At 43.9% G+C, this 14,439-nt stretch overlaps 1 protein-coding gene across 2 annotated transcripts in view; it reads right to left on the reverse strand.

The window, feature by feature from the left end:
• The window catches only part of adamts17 (ADAM metallopeptidase with thrombospondin type 1 motif, 17), a 524,080-nt gene that overhangs the window by 128,269 nt on the left and 381,372 nt on the right, over positions 1-14,439 (reverse strand). The gene's annotated exons all lie outside the window — the stretch shown is intronic.

Raw genomic sequence — 14,439 nt, forward strand, 5'->3', positions numbered from 1 at the left:
GGTATGGGCCTCAGTGGCAAGAGCACCATCCGTGTAGCCCAGGTATAAAGGAGCTACTCGATGTGATAAGATGATATCTTATAGTCTCACAGCAGTCCATCTAGTCTGCAGGTCGAGAGGCCACAGTGGCTCCGGGGCGAGGGGTGGCGAAAGTGGGTGCAACATTGAGGACACCAGCAAGCACCACTAATGACATGTGAGCTTTATCCTTCTAGCTACATGAGCTCACCACTCTTGAGGAAACTACTCCAGAACCCCTGGGCACAACCGGCAGTGCATTAAGCACATGGCCCACAATCCAGTGGCTTAATTGTAATCTTCAATTAAGTAACAATACGTTATGTGGCCAAATAGCTGCAACACAAAGATCCACATCCTGGAATCTCCTGCAGCACTATGATGCACATTTCAGAATCTCCTGTAGCGCTATGATGCACATTTCAGAATTTCCTGTACCGCTATGATCCACATTCTGAAATTTCCTGCCGTGCTATGATCCATGTTTCAGAATCCCGTGTAGCACTTTAATCCACTTTCTGGAATCTCTTGTAGCGGAATGATCCATGTGCTTGATGCTCCACTCGCTCACTGCTACATCTGATGTTCCACGGTTGCTGGAAGCTTCTATCTTTGGCTCTCCCAAGCTTCCCCAGGCTTTCTTGCAGCTATGTTCCGACATGTTTTTGCCACATTGGTCTGGATGTATTTTGGACCAGCAAAGATGATAGGACGGTGGGTTGTTTGGGGTGATGGAGGGGGGGGGGGGGGGGGGGGGGGGAGGGGGTGCAATTCCAGTCAGGAATGCTTCACCAGCATCTCAGTAATAGGATGTAAAATGGTTCCATGTTGGCCTTTACCAGGAAGAAACGTGACACAATTTTTCTGCTCCCGTTGCATTGTTCCCCCCCTCCTCCACATTCCCGGCCCCACCCTCACTCTTGCCATTGGGAAAATGCCAGCTACAGTATTTACAGCACAGGAACAGGCCATTCGGCCCAGCTGGTCTGTTATAGTGTTTATGCTCCACATGAACCTCTTCCCACTTTACTCCACCATGTCAACATATCCTCCAGATGCTTTCTCCCCATTATATCTTATCTATGCATTTCACTTCAATTGATTTCACATTCTAACCACTGTCTGGATAAAGGAGTTTCTCCTGAATTTCTTGTCAGATTTTGGTCTCCCTCACAAGTAGAAACAATTTCTCTGCAGCAACCCTAAGAAATTCCTAAATAAAGACACAAATCTGAATATTTCAGAACATGAGAGAAATCAGAAAAAACTCCCGACACCAATATCCTTGAACCTCTGGGGCATTCACCAAAGTAAGAGTTTTAACAACACCAGGTTAAAGTCCAACAGGTTTATTTGGTAGCAAATACCATTAAGATCCTATTATTATTTATTGCTACCAAATAAACCTGTTGGACTTTAACCTGGTGTTGTTAAAACTCTTACTGTGTTCACCCCAGTCCAACGCCGGCATCTCCACATCATGACTAGCATTCACCAAACACATTCCACATACAGGCTGCAATCTATAATAAATTAAAGATACTAAATTAAATATGCAAAGTAAACCAAAAGTTCCTAGAATTATCTTCTTCCTCTCTGTGGAATGAGGTCCACACTGGCAAGCTGAAATTGTTTGCCAATCCTTTGAACTCTACAATATCTTTGTGACATTTTAATGCTTCTTTTAAATGTACATTTTGCTGTGCAGGTAGATAGCTCACAGGAGAGGAGTGGTAACAGATTGACTGCTTAACATCACTGGTAGGTCCTGTAACATCAGAGTTGATTTTGTAATCTGTGTCCCTCCACTCTGAGTGTCCCGGGTTGAAAAATAGAATCACTGAATTTCTACTTCTGTGCCACCTTTTTGACATAATCAAATGTGATCATATAACACCCTAAACACCTCATCAAGACTCTTCATAAAGGTACGGGAAAGATACATCAAATAAGAGTGGAGACAACAACGGGAAGTACAGGCACTAGACACAAACTTGGAGAAGTGATAACCAAAAACATGATTGAAGAGGTAGACTTGAAAGGGAAGGGTTCAGGAAGGGAATTCCAGAGTTCTGGGCCAGAGGGACTGTGTCATTGTGGATCTTTTTATGAAAGGAATGTATTAGGAAATTAGTGGAGGTTGATAAATGAGATAAAAAAGGGATGACGTGCAGGTGAAAGAGTTTAGTGTTTAGGATATGAAGCTCAGATCGTTGATGAAGTGACAAACACATGGAGGAGGATTCTCACAGTATTGTGGCTGAGGTGGACAATACGGGGAAACAGGTGGTCTAGGTAATGAGGCGAAAAATTGGATTTGAAGCTCAGCTCAGAGTCAGAGTGAACTCTGGGAGTTATGGGCTGTCAAGTTTAACTTCAGCAAAAAGGTGCAGAGACAAAGTGAATTAAAGAAGCTCTGGCATTTTTAGGAAAACCCAAATAGGGCTCTTTAGTTTTGCTGATGTTCAGTGAAGGCAGAGATGGTGAGGGAGGTTAATGCTGACAGAAAGTTCCAAGGAGGGATAAGGTCAGCAAACACTGCAACTGATCTGTGCACAAAGAACAAGATGATAGTGCACACATGAAATTAATAGACGGAGCAAGGCCATCTGGCCCCATAACATGATGGCCAAAGCAACATGATCACATCATCTGTTAGAGTTAGTAAAGGATAAAAGTTGGGCAAAGCATCAGAATAACACAATACTCATGTATCATTTCTAGTAATGCCATGTGATCAATCCCATTCACCGGAACAGACAGATCAGACTTCAGTTTAATGGCTAATTTAAAAGGTTCCTTCTAACAGTGCACTGATGTATCTATACTATATACTCAACACCCTCGAGTGGGGCTTGAACATAATGTATTCTAACTCAAGAGGTGAGAGAGTAATCACTGAGCCAAGTATCAAATACTCAGTGCTGAGGGAGGGTGACTGGTATTCCTTGCCTTCAGTCAGTGCTCACACAAAACCCACAACATGGGCGCTGAGTGAGGTCTTCCTTTAATTTCTCTCCTTCCGTAATGTCCTGAAGTGATGGAAGACACTTTAGAGATGCAAAAATTTCTTTATCTTTGCTCACAGAGATGTGGAAATGAACAGATGGAAGATTGCAGTTTGCATCTCTCTGCAAGCTGCCAGCTGCAAAAGATCATCGGAAATGACTGCAATTGAAGTTATAAAAATACGAGTAAAAGCTTTCTGCTTATACACTTAGTAAATGAAAAATCAAGGCTGGGTATGATTTTCTAATATGTGCATAGACTTTATTGTATGATTCACCGAGGATCAAAGTATCTATAAGTCTGATTAAACTTTAACAAACATTCTGAAGTTATAGAGGCGTTACAGCATTTCAGCTCTATCAAGGGGTTGAATGAAGAATCATTCGGCATTTTTGATAAACCAAAACGTAATTTGGTGAGCTATGGCGATGAAACGTCTGACACCAATTCAGAATTGGAGATTGGAAAGGGGCCTTGTGGTGACTGACCCTTACTTCGTTGTGCTGCCCTTAAAGGGACAATCACCACACGCAGGTCTTTTGAAAAGTGATTCTAAAAGATATAACGAAAGGTCATCAACCTGAAATGTTACCAGGGGAAGTTTACAGGCTCCTGAGAAGGGGCGGAAGCATGGCTGCTATTGAATTAATGGGCAGCCATATTGGGAGGCCCAACTCAAATCAGCTGCCTGCTTCAGGGAGGTGGGCAACCAATCTGTGTTATTAAAGGTTCTGTTTGGAACCATTTTACGGGGCCACCAGAATTTTGCCGAATGCACTCACTTGTGGGGAGGCCACCAACTTCAAGGAGCCTGCTTCCCTGTGGCATTCCAGGGGCAATCAGAGCCATCATAGTCCAAAGAGGAGGCCATGGATAAGAAAGACGGACCTGGCGGAGCGAACAATTGCGCTGGAGGGGTTTCCCTCTGTCCTGTCAGGCCTACCACTGTCAGCCACAAAATTTTGATTTGTACTCGCCTGAGGGTGACCCCATTTTGAAGAGTCCCAAGGTCTCTGCCTGCCTCAGCTATGCCAACCTCCATTGGAGGCACTGCTGAGGATTCAAAGCTGCAATCCTCATCCGACCATAGAGTCATTCCAGCACAGGAAGAGGCCACAGGAGGAAATGGTGCTGGGAAGGTTGATGGGATTGAAGGTGAATAAATCCCCAGGGCCTGATAATCTACATCCCAGAGTACTTAAGGAAGTGGCTGTGGAAATAGTGGATGCATTGGTGGTCATCTTCCAGGATGCTACAGACTCTGGAACAGTCCTGGCAGATTGGAGCGTAGTGAATGTCACTCCAATATTCAGAAAGGGAGGTAGAGAGAAAACAGGGAATTATGGACCAGTAAGCCATAATCAGTAGTGGGGAAAATTCTCAAATCCATTATCAAGGACTTTATAGCAGAGCATTTAGAAAGCAGTGGCAGGTCAGACAGAGTAAGAAGTCTCACAACACCAGGTCTCACAAGTCTCACAACATCAGACAGAGTCAGCATGGACTTATGAAAGAGAAACCATGCTTGACAAATCTGTTGGAACTCTTTGAAGATGTAACTAGTAGAGTTGACAAGGGGAAATCAGTCGATGTGGTATATTTGGACTTTCAGAAAGCATTTGACAAAGTCCCGCATAAGAGATTATCGTGCAAGATTAAAGCGCATGGGATTGGGGGAAATGTATCGAGATGGATAGAAAACTGGTTGGCAGAGAGGAAACAGAATAGGAATTGATGGGTCCTTTTCAAATAGGCAGGCAGTAGCTAGTGGGGTGCCACAGGGATCAGTGCTGGGACCCCGACTACTCATAATATATATTAATGATTTGGATGAGGGAACAAAATGTAACATCTCAAAGTTTGCAGATGACACCAAGTTGGGTGGGTGGATGAACTGTGACGAGGATGCAGAGATCCTTCAGCATGACCTGGACAGGTTAGGTGAGTGGGCAAATCAATTGCAGATGCAGTATAATTTGGATAAATGTGAAGTCATTCACTTTGGAAGCAAAAACAAGAAGGCAGATTACTACCTGAATGGCTGTAAATTGGAGAAGGGAGTGTGCAGCGGGACCTAGGTGTCCTTGAAGGTAAGCATGCAGGTGCAGCAGGCGGTAAAGGCGGCAAATGGTATGTTGGCCTTCATTGCGAGAGGTTTCGAGTACAGGTGCAGGGATGTGTTGTTGCAATTATACTGGGCCTTGGTGAGACCACACGTAGATAGAATATTGTGTCCAGTTTTGATCTGCTTTTCGGAGGAAATATTTTCTTACTCTCAAGGGAGTGCACGACGATTTACCAGGCTGATTCTGGGGATGGCAGGACTGATATCTGAGGACAGATTGACCAGGTTAGGCTTATTTTCACTGGAATTCAGATGAATGAGGGGGGGGTCTCAGGGATTTATAAAATTCTAACAGGACTAGACAGGGTAGATGCAGGAAGGATGTTCCCGATGGTGGGGAGTTCAGAACCAGGGGTCACAATCTAAGGATACAGGGTAGACCATTCAGGCCATTTTTTCACCCAAAGAATGGTGAGTCTGTGGAAGTCATTACTACAGGAGGTAGTTGATGCCAAAACATTGAATGTATTCAAGAAGCGGCTGGATATCGCACTTGGGGTGAATGGGATCAAAGGTTATGGGGAGAAAGCAGGATTAAGCTGTTGAATTGGATGATCAGCCATGATTGTGATGAATGGCGGAGCAGGTCAAAGGGCCAAATGGCCTCCTCTTACCCCTATCTTCTTTGTTTCTATGACTTTATGTGGTTCAGTATCAAATTGTGTTTGACTCCTGCAAAATGTTTTGGTTTATTTCGCTACATTAAAAGCATTAAATAAAAGCAAGTTGTTTTTGTTAAATCTTCCTTCTACCCTTTTAATGATGTTATTGTTCTGGATGCTGTTGTCAGTAGTGATGTGGAGACAGACACCACTGTTTGGAAAACATAATTCTTTCCTTTTCTGTTGGCTGCATGGGAGTTTGTTCTCCTGGTTGCAGTGTGGAAGTATCAGTCAGGTCGGCAGGGAGGCGAGGGATGTGGCACTTTATGAAGCCACGTCTCCTCTGACATCATAAGTTGAAGACATGTTCCTTGATGTCCACCTTGGTAAATGTTTCAAATGATTTTCATTTTCTTTCTTTGAATTACTTTTGATTGCAGAGAGCTCACCCGGCTCCCCCAACCACTCCCCCTTCTGCTGTGCCTCTGCTGCACAAGAGGGTACAAATTTTAAATTGCAGATCAGCAAGCAGAGAGGTGGGCAGGAATTCTCTGACCTCACACACGGCTGGGATCCCCCCAGTCCCACTGCTGTGAAGAGAGTTTTGGCTGAGCGCCAAATTCTCCACTCTCCCTGGCAGGGCGAACGAGGTCGGAAGCGTTTGGTCGTGATGTCCGAATGAAACTTCTGCTGGATAGATGACGTGAAGGAGGATTATTACCGAACTGACATTTCCAGAGCGTGGAAGCTGGGAGGCTGGATAAGAGAGCATCCAAGTGATTGAGTTTGGAGGTGACACAGATATGAATGATGTTTCCTCAACAGGTGAGCTAAGACAGTGACAGAGGAGACAATATTAAAAAGGTGGAAGTGAATGGTCCTTGTGAAGAAAAGTGCATGGAATTGGAATTTCAGCACGGGTAAAATGAGAAATTAACTATTAATTCTTAGGTTCATATTCAGTCTCCTGGTTATGTTTATAACAAATCTGGCATCATCACAGGCTCCACGAATCACATCAGGCTGTTCCAAGATTGACAGATAGCTCCTTGGGAAATTGTTATTGCTTATTACTTTCTTGGGATATCACCAGCAATCTAGTCACCTGTGCCGGGATTCTCCAACCTCGCGCGCGGCTGGGGTTCTCCGGTGCTGCTGCAGTAAATGGAGTTTTCTCCGTTCTCGCTGATAGCAAGGGCGGGACGAACCAAATTGGAGAATCCCGTCCCTGATTTTTTGAAGGGGTTTTGATTCTGCAGGATTGTTTATTGGGCACATTTCCTGTAAATATAGTGCCCGGAGCTCAGGCCCCTGAAATGCAATTTCCTATTGTTATGCTAAGGAAATTAGGACGTTATTTGAATTTAAGCTTTTTGAATCTGACTTAAACTTTCTCTCCGTTGGTACTATCTTGTGTCACATTGTTTACTTTTTAAACGTTAGAGAACAATTCAAGTTTTCCATGTCAGAGAGTTATGTTTTCTAATCAGCTTCAAGTTCCCTGGTTTTAATAATTATGCAAATAACAAACCATCCACCAGATTGATGGCCAATGATGTAAAATGGACAATATTGACTTTGCTGCCTGTTTTCCAGCATGGCCCACTTTCCATTCACTCCACTAGCAGAGTAAATGCAATGGGGAGGACAGTTGGAGGTTACTTCAATCAGACCCCATGCACTCCATTGCCTAAACTTAAAATCAAGTCTCACTTTTACGAGACTTTCATTTACCAAGACAAACTACTAATGTAAAGGTTCCTAACACCCCACGTTTGAACACAACAACATAATAAAATAGGAGTGGCCTGCTCTTCCATTCAATAAGATCATGGCTGATCTGATTTTGACCTCAACTCCACCGCCGACCACCGCCCCCACCACCTCACCATAACCCTCAACTCTCCTATAGCTCTAGAATCTGTCTATCTCAGCCTTGAATATATTCAATGACCCAGCCTCCAGTGCTCTTGAGTAGAGAATTCCAAAGATTCTGAGAGAAGGAATTCCTCATCTCAATAGCAAATGGAAGACCCTTTATTCTGAAAGTGTGTCTCCAATGAGAAGAAATATCCTCAGCATCAGCCCTGCTTTAGGAATGCACAGCTCCAGAATTCTGCAGCCCAGAGTGTGAATCTGCTTTCGATCATCATCTGCTGACATTCTTATTGTATCAACTTCATCATCACAACAGTCAGAACCTGACTTACATTCCAACAGCCAAATATTGAACTAATTTCTTGATGGTGATGGACCTAATAATCACTCTATGGCAGCAATTAACTGGCAGGGAATTTCTTGTGAGTGAAAGGAACTGGCTCCTGTAGAGAGCTGTACTGGACATCAAACACAATCTGACTGACAAGTTTTAGTCCTCATAAATAAGGTAAACATATCAACAGGCAGAAAGATGAGACCCAAATGAGACCAGATTGATTCTTAGTATGAGGCGTTTGTTCTACAAGGAAGAATTGAACCAAATGGGTCTATATTTCCTACACTTTAGAAGAATGAGAGGTGATCTCACTGAAAATTATAACGTTCTCAGAGAGCTTGACAAGGTAACCCCAAGAGGTTGTTCTTTTCCTGGCTGCAAAGTCTAGAACTCATGGTCATAGGGTCAGGAGAAATGGCTGAACATTTAGGAATTCCTTCACTTAGAGAGTTGTAGTTGCCCAGTAGTTGAGTAGGTTCAAGACTGCGATCGATAGATTTTTTGACAAGGATGATGATCGGGCGGAAAAGTGGTTTGGAGGTAGATGATCGGCCATGATCTTACTAAATAGTGGATCTGGCTCAAAGGGTTGTATGATACAAGGATGAGGGGACATACAGTTAAGATTCTGGGCAAGAGATGCTGGGGGAATGTGGGGAAAAACTTTTTTAGTCAGCGAGTTGAACTGGAATGACCTGGAACTCGCTGCCCACAGGGCTGGTGGAAGCAGAGACAATCAATGATTCCAAAGGAAATTGGAGGGGCACATGAGAGAAATAAACCTGCAGAGAAACAGGGATTGAGTGGGGGAGTGAGCCTTACTGGATTGCTTAGTGGGGAGTCAGCATTGTCACAATGGACCAAATGGCCTCCTTGGTGCTATAAATGACTCTATGCACTATTGCTCCCATTTCTTATGCTCTTTTGGTATCGCAGTGCAGACAGAGAGTGAATTAAAGCAGATGTCTCAAGCCTTTGTCTTTCTGAAAGGAATTTCAATGCCTAATGGATTGAAGTCAGTATAAAGTTGATGGAGTAATCGTAAACATTCATTTCATTGGTGGATAAGCAGATAAAACACCCTGTAAGATATCAATTACTTCGTTTCCAGGGAATTAGAAAATGCATGTAAACTCGAAGGGTTGATATAATATCACCATTCCTAATGCATCTGGCTCCAACTGCTTGTTCATTACGTCTCCATTCATCTTAATGTTTTATTGCAGAGATTAAAGTCAATGTGATCGGAGCAGAACGTCAATCTTAAAACAACCTTTAGAGAACATTTCCTGCAAGTACTGCATTTATTATAGGCACATAAAGAGTGATGGGAACTTGGATTTTAAATGCCAAGCGACAAAAACAAATTTACATTTTGTCACAAGTTCGACACCAGCATTCAATAGATCACTTCAAGGCACAACTGAGTGTCGGTGATGGCACAGATATACGAATATCCAACACACCTTGCTCCCATCGAGTGGTCAACTCTTGATGGAAAATTATTCAGCAGCAAATTGTATTTGTAATTGAAACTTGAACAATTTGGTGCCACAGCAAGCTTGCTCTGAACTTTCTCTCAGTTGGAAAGGTTATATAGAAGGCTAATAATGAAACAGCAGTATCAAGCATCATAAAGCAATGTTCTCAAAGCTCTCAACTGAAGTTACAGCATTCTTTTCCAGCATTCGACTTTTCAAATTCAAACCAACTTAATAAAGCTAAAATTAACAAAATAGGCGCTGAACAAGTGCTGGAATTAACAAATTGATTCTGATTCAGAAATAGAAAGGATTCTCTCAGATTTATGGGATGAGATTACTGCTCAAATTTTCTCTCATTTTCCACCATAAGTATTTGAATATTTATACCGGTGGCTGAGTGCCTTCACTATTTGAATGCCAGACGTCTGGTACAACGCAAAAGGAAACCATTTGGCACACACTGCCTGTGTTAGCTAGTTGACAGAGCTATCTACTCAGTCACAATCTACTGCTCTTTCCCCACAGCCCAGTAATCTCTGCCCTTTATCCAGCTCCCTTTTGAAAATTACTATTGAATCTGACTTCTTCACCTTATCAGGGAGTGCATTTCAGATCACAAGAACATTTTAAAAATCCTTATGTCAATCACCTGAAGTCTATGCCCTTTGGTTATCAGCTACTAGAACCAGTTTCTTACTGTTTTCTGGATCTAAACTTTCCTGATTTTGAACACCTCTACCAGATCTTTTCTTAGCTTTCTCTGTTTGAAGGACAACAATCCAGCTTCTAAAGTTTCTCCACACAACTGTGAGATCCCCTGGAACCATTTTGGTAAGTCCCTTCTACACCTTTTCCAAAGCATTAACGTCTTTCTCAGACTGAGAATTGGGGATGGATGTTGCTAGCAAGGTCAGCATTTGTTGCCCAGTCCCAATTGCCCTTAATTGAAGGCAATTAAGAGTCAACCACATTGCTGTGGTCTGGAGTCACATGTAGATCAGATCCGAGAAGGACAGTAGATTTCTTTCCCTAAAGGCCCAGACGTGGCTTTTACGACAATGGTTTCATGGTCATCATTAGATTTTTACTTCCAAATTTTTATTGAATTCAAATGGCATGGTGGGATTCAAACCCGGGTCCCCAGAGCATCACCCTGGGTCTCTGGATTACTAGTCCAATGACATTAACACTATGCTACCCACAGAATAGAACAAAACAGGGCAGCTGAGAACTAACCAATTTTAAAAAGATTTAGCATAACTTTCCAATTTTTTTGCTCTATTAATAAACTCAAGAATCCTGTGTTTTTTAACAGCCTCTTCAACTTTTTCTATCATCTTCAAAGAATTGGAGAGATGTAGGAATAACAGAGTTGTCGTGATGGGAGATTTTAATTTCCCAAACATAGATTGGAATATCCCTAGGGCTAGGGGTTTGGATGGAGAGGGGTTTGTTAGGTGTGTCCAGGAGAGTTTCCTGACACAGTATGTGGATAAGCCTACTAGAGGAGAGGCTGTACTTGATCTGGTGCTGGCTAATGAACCTGGACAGGTGGAGGATCTCTCGGTGGGTGAGCATCTTGGGGATAGCGATCATAATTCTATCTCCTTCACGATAGCATTGGAAAGAGATAGGATCAGGCAGGCTAGGAAAGTGTTTCTCTGGAGTAAAGGGAAATACAGTGTCATCAGGGAGGAAATTAGACGGGTAAATTGGAAGGAGGCATTCTTGGGGAAAAGTACCGAAGGAAAGTGGAGGATTTTCAAGGAATGTTTGTCTGGAGCTCTGCATGACAACGTTCCGATGAGACAGGGGGGTGTTGGTAGGGTACGGGAACCGTGGTGCACGAAGGTTGTGATGAACCTGGTGAATAAGAAAAGAGAGGCGTACAGAAGGTTCAGAGAGCTAGGAGGTGTTAAGGATTTAGAGGAGTATACGGGATGTAGGAAGGAGCTTAAGAAGGAAATTAGGAGAGCGAGAAGGGGTCATGAGAAGACCTTGGCGGGTAAGATTAAGGAGAATCCCAAGGCTTTCTACAAATATGTCAAGAGTAAAAGGATGAGATGTGAAGGCATAGGACCCTTAAAAGGTGAAGGGGGAAAAGTTTGTGCGGAACCGTTAGAAATGGCGGAGCTGCTTAATGAATACTTTACCTCGGTATTCACGGTGGAAAGGGATCTGGGTGGTTGTACTGCTGGTTTGCGGTGGACAGAAAGGATCGAGCATGTGGACATAAAGAAAGAGGATGTGTTGGAACTATTGAATGGCATCAAGGTTGGTAAGTCGCCGGGACCGGATGGGATGTACCCCAGGTTACTGTGGGAGGCGAGGGAGGAGATTGCGGAGCCTTTGGCGATGATCTTTGCATCGTCAATGGAGACGGGAGAGGTTCCGGAGGATTGGAGGATTGCAGATGTGGTCCCTATATTCAAGAAAGGGAACAGGGACAGCCCGGGAAATTACCGACCGGTGAGTCTAACCTCAGTGGTTGGTAAGTTGATGGAGAGGATCCTGAGAGACAGGATTTATGATCATCTAGAGAAGTTTAGTATGATCAAAAGTAGTCAGCACGGCTTTGTCAAGGGCAGGTCGTGCCTTACGAGCCTGGTGAGTTCTTTGAAAATGTGACCAAACACATTGACGAAGGAAGAGCGGTGGATGTGGTCTATATGGACTTCAGCAAGGCGTTCGATAAGGTCCCCCATGCAAGACTTCTTGAGAAAGTGAAAGGGCATGGGATCCAAGGGGCTGTTGCCTTGTGGATCCAGAACTGGCTTGCCTGCAGAAGGCAGAGAGTGGCTGTGGAGGGGTCTTTCTCTGCATGGAGGTCAGTGACCAGTGGAGTGCCCCAGGGATCTGTTCTGGGACCCTTGCTGTTTGTCATTTTCATAAATGACCTGGATGAGGAAGTGGAGGGATGGGTTGGTAAGTTTGCTGACGACACCAAGGTAGGTGGTGTTGTGGATAGTTTGGAGGGATGTCAGAAGTTGCAGCGAGACATAGATAGAATGCAAGACTGGGCGGAGAAGTGGCAGATGGACTTCAACCCGGATAAGTGTGTGGTGATCCATTTTGGCAGATCCAATGGGATGAAGCAGCAGTATAATATGAAGGGTCCCATTCTTAGCAGTGTAGAGGATCAGAAGGACCTTGGGGTCCGGGTCCATAGGACTCTTAAATCGGCCTCGCAGGTGGAGGATGCGGTCAAGAAGGCGTACGGCGTACTAGCCTTCATTAATCGAGGGATTGAGTTTAGGAGTCGGGAGATAATGCTGCAGCTTTATAGGACCCTGGTTAGACCCCACTTGGAGTACTGCGCGCAGTTCTGGTCACCTCATTACAGGAAAGATGTTGAAGCCATTGAAAGGGTGCAGAGGAGATTTACAAGGATGTTGCCTGGGTTGGGGGGCATGCCTTATGAGGATAGGTTGAGGGAGCTTGGTCTCTTCTCCCTGGAGAGACGAAGGATGAGAGGTGACCTGATAGAGGTTTACAAGATGTTGAGAGGTCTGGATAGGGTAGACTCTCAGAGGCTATTTCCAAGGGCTGAAATGGTTGCTACGAGAGGACACAGGTTTAAGGTGCTGGGGGGTAGGTACAGAGGAGATGTCAGGGGTAAGTTTTTCACTCAGAGGGTGGTGGGTGAGTGGAATCGGCTGACGTCGGTGGTGGTGGAGGCAAACTCGTTGGGGTCTTTTAAGAGACTTCTGGATGAGTACATGGGATTTAATGGGATTGAGGGCTATAGATAGGCCTAGAGGTAGGGATATGATCAGCGCAACTTGTGGGCCGAAGGGCCTGTTTGTGCTGTGGCTTTCTATGTTCTATGTTCTAATTGTCTATATGCACTCTGTTCCAGCAGCACTTTCAAAATTGTATCATTTAGTTGATGTTGTCCACCCTCCTTCTAAAAGGCAGAAAATAATCCCAGAAACAAGAGGGAGCCAAGAATGACAGTGCAATAGCAAAGAAAAAGTATTGGAGAAATTAAAGGGACTGCAAGTTGACAAATCTCCTTGATGGCCAACGTCTTGGGTTTTTAAATGGGTGGCTGCAGCGACAGTGGGCTTAGTGGTTTTGATCTCCAAAGTTCCCAGGATTCTAAAATATGAATTGGAGGGTAAATAACTGCATTCCTGCTATTCAAGAAAGAGCAAAGAGAGAAAAGAAGGTGCAGTTAGCTTGATATCAGTTGTAGGGAAAATGCTAGAACTTATTATCAGAGATGTGCTAACTGGCTACTGTGTCATGACCCAGTTGTTGTCTTTGGCAAACCAACAGCTTTATTGATATAAGTTTTGAATTTCCAGATTTTTAAAACTGAGCACAAACACTCATTTAATCTAAAAAGATCAGCAGATGTATTTCCACATCTAGGCATCCTACGCCAGTAATCGAGGGGGATGTCCTACACTTTGAAAGAAATTACATAATTCATGTAGATCGGGAAATAATTCAAGTATCCAGAATTTTGTGGTGAGCATGGATGTAAATTGTGTGAATGTGCTCGCTAGTACAATTTGGGTGGAATACAGATTCACTGGGCCCCATCTAACAAGTTGTCCAAGCTCTGTTCTAGGATGGGGAAAAGGAGTGTGAGCTGTATCTGCCCACTTCACATCAGAAGACTATATTGAGGTGTGTCTGAATCGCTTCTAAGCTAGCCCTTGACTTCCAAACACTATGCCCTGTGGAAGCCACACCGACTGAGAATTTTGGACACCATTATTTGGTTGGTTCTCTGGAAATATGTCTACATTTTCACCAAGTTGTGATGACCTTTGCAAATGGCGGGCAGGTCCAAATTCTGTGATTCCTGACCCTACCCTCAGGCATCCCGATTTTCGGGAGTGCTTTTAAAGGATGCAAGCTTGTACAGGTTATGAACTTGCACCAGACACTCCCGACCTGGCTGGCTGCACTGTGGGGATAGGCAGTTCCTAGTCCTCCACAATTTTAATGAGTGAGGCTGTTTTTCAAAGACTG

The sequence above is a fragment of the Mustelus asterias genome, chromosome 24 (assembly GCF_964213995.1).
Source record: "Mustelus asterias chromosome 24, sMusAst1.hap1.1, whole genome shotgun sequence".
NCBI lineage: Eukaryota > Metazoa > Chordata > Chondrichthyes > Carcharhiniformes > Triakidae > Mustelus > Mustelus asterias.